This window comes from Cucurbita maxima, unplaced genomic scaffold (assembly GCF_002738345.1).
Source record: "Cucurbita maxima cultivar Rimu unplaced genomic scaffold, Cmax_1.0 Cma_Scf00001, whole genome shotgun sequence".
Classification (NCBI taxonomy): domain Eukaryota; kingdom Viridiplantae; phylum Streptophyta; class Magnoliopsida; order Cucurbitales; family Cucurbitaceae; genus Cucurbita; species Cucurbita maxima.
The window spans coordinates 8,322,924-8,326,054 of record NW_019272017.1 but is presented as its reverse complement, the minus strand read 5'-3'; positions in this window follow the sequence as shown (position 1 = coordinate 8,326,054).

Here is a 3,131-nt window from a genome sequence, read left to right as displayed (position 1 = left end):
CCCCCCCCCCCCCCCCCCCCCTTCGAAATTACCTTTTTCTGGTCATTTTTCAAATTTTTTAGATAAGAATCTTGACTTTTGATGACTAGTTTTTATAAACTTTAAATGTTTATACCATTAAATGCTATGCTACTTCTCTCTCTCTCTTTTCTTTTTCTTTTTTTTTCTTTTTTTTTTAATTGTAATGGGCAACGGAAAGAAGTGATCGAGGTTTAAGCAAAGATTAGGAAGAAAAGGAAGGTTTAAAAAGTCATAATTGTAATGATTACAGCACTTATCACCACCTCCATGGGGAGGGAGGGAGAGAGAGAGAGAGAGAGAGAGAGAGAGAGAGAGAAATTATTATTATTATTTTGATATATATAATAATAAAAGGCATTGTGAGTTGATTGATGAAAAAAAGCAGGAAGAAGAGTGGTGGTCCTGGACGACATTCCATTTAAAGCGGAAGTTGGGAGATGGGGCCAATGCCCGATGGGCGATGGGTTCCGATAAGTGGAATTATTAGCGTACCCATGTGGGTTGCCCCCTCCCTCCACAGTCCGCCCCACGGCTCGACACTCCTCATCTCATTTTTTATTTCATATTAACTTTTTATCTTATTCTTAAAATAACAATGGATGTAGTTAGGTAATTTATACTTAAAATTTGTAATAAAAAAAATTGTTGTTTTAAATAATATAATTAGATAAAATTAATATAACTGGTGGGGTCCAAGACATATGGGTATAGTAAAGGGAATTATATTATTCCAAAGTTTTAAATAATTTCCAGCCCATAAATAGTTGACAATAATTAATGAAATTTGTTAGATAGTGGAACTCAATTCCACAAACCTTTGAACACAGATATGGATTCATGGTGCTCCTTCCGACACATCTTTCTTTCTATTTTCTTCTTCTCCTCCACATAATATAATATATGTAATAGTAGAGGATTTAGCACGTGGAACACGGTGATTATTAACCGTTCACGAATTAGATATATTACAACGAGATATCGTCTCTGTTTTCATAAAAAATTATAATATATTGTTAGTTAATGAGAACTTCAAATTCTTCGATTCTATTTATTTTACCTGATATGAATAATATTTGACTATAAAATATTGATTTTTCTTAAATGAAAATTAGCTATTAATTTTTCCAAAAAAAAAAAAAAAAAAAAAGTGTGGAAAAATTTCTGTGAATTTTCCAAATTACAGAAGAAGCCATCACCGGCGAAGGGTCGTCGGCTGCAAATATTGATTTTTCTTTTTTCTACTTTTTCTTTTATGTTATGATATTATATATATTAATTGTTATTCTGTTTATAAAATAGTAAAATAATGATGTTGATGTGATAAAGAAAAAGAAAATAAAATGCAGAGAAGGTGTGGAAGTGTTTAGGTTTGTGGTCCTTATTGGGCTGCCAGCCTGTCATTCATAGTATTTATAAAAGCAATAATCATATGCTAAATATTCTCCTAATCATAGTAACGAATTTCATAACTATCATTCGTGTTAAATTAGTCCTACAAAACCATAGATTAGAAAAATAAATTTGGAGTTGTTATATATAAATAAATAAAAGGACCAGTTGAAATAATTGATTTGACTAAAAACAGTACGAAAATGATATATTTATGGCCTCTTTAACCACCAACATTCCCACAAGAATTTAAACTTTTTCATTGATTCCCTTTTCTTTTCTTTTCTTTTTTTCTTTGAGAGGAGATGCATAATGCATGTAAGGTAAGCCATCGTGTTCAGATCGATAACATTGCACGTGATATCTTACCAATCAAATTTCTAAGTCTGTATCTCCATATTAAACTGGTTCTTTTTAGTTCGACAATTTCATAATGGACGTTCACATCTCTCAGATTGTCCTATGCGGAGAAATTTAGTTCTAGATATGAGAACTACGTCATGCTAATATGTTTAGTATATGGTGAGACCCTGACAACTACTGCGACCAATTATAAGGATTATGGATATTAATTCGGAAACTCAAATGGGAAAAAGAAATAATGTGTCGCAGAAGGCAGGTGTGTTGTAAAAGTAAATATGAGGGGAGGGGAGGGAGGTAGCTGGGTTTTTTTTCACAGACAGCATGATTGTGAGGAGTCATTTGTAGGCTTGTATCCAGAGGCAACGTGATTATGTCGTTGCCTATAAGTGACAATGCATGAGACAAAGGTTTTAGTGTTATTGGCCCTACCAACTACACTCCCAAGTATTATCAAATCTTGTGACCCTAAATCTCTTCCCTAATATCCTCAAATCTGTACTTCCCACCCATTTTCCTTAACCGGAAACAACCCTTTAATCTTATGATTAGTTTTTAATTAATTGACTCCAAATGAATCCCTCATCATTTGGGGTGGGTTAGGTTGAGCTCTTTTATGTGTTTCCTTTTTACGTTACATTTGAGAATATTGGGCACATGGGCTTTATCTTGTGTGTTCTGTGTTGGATCTCAATATGAAACAAAAATTGACATAAGAATAGTAAATCTCACACCTTTTAACACACACGTCCTGCATATTGCAATTTTTAAAAGAATGTAATTTCGACGTGAGTATCGATCAGATGTAGGCAAAGATAGTGTTTGAATAAATTAAAAAGAAGAAGGTGATGATGAAACTGAATTGTATCCCCGATATCTAAAGCTGCAAAATCAATATGCAGTGTAAAAATATGTGTAGAGAAAAAGAAAAAGAGGCAAAAGAGAAGAAGCGTTCTGCCCAACAAATAACTCTGCTTAGATATAATGATGTGATTAATCATAATTAAGCTTCATTAAATCTGTGGTGGTGGTTAATTATGATACACAAAAACTGTGGACACTGAAAAAGGAGACGGGCAAATTGGATGGTGGAGAGGTGGGTGAGGGGGGAAAAAGGGCCACTTTGGGTATGGCTCAAAAGTAAAAGACATGAAATTTATTAGAAAAGAGAGCTATAGGATTATCCTGTCCCATCCCCTTTTGATTCTACTGCTTCCACACTCTGTTAGATTCCCCAAACAATGTTAATATATATATATATCATATCATGATGAAGATGATGAAGAGTAGTAAGCCTTGATTAGGAGAAGAGGAAGGGGAGGAATTTCGAGAAAGCTGAAGCCCTGGAGAGGCAAAGTGAA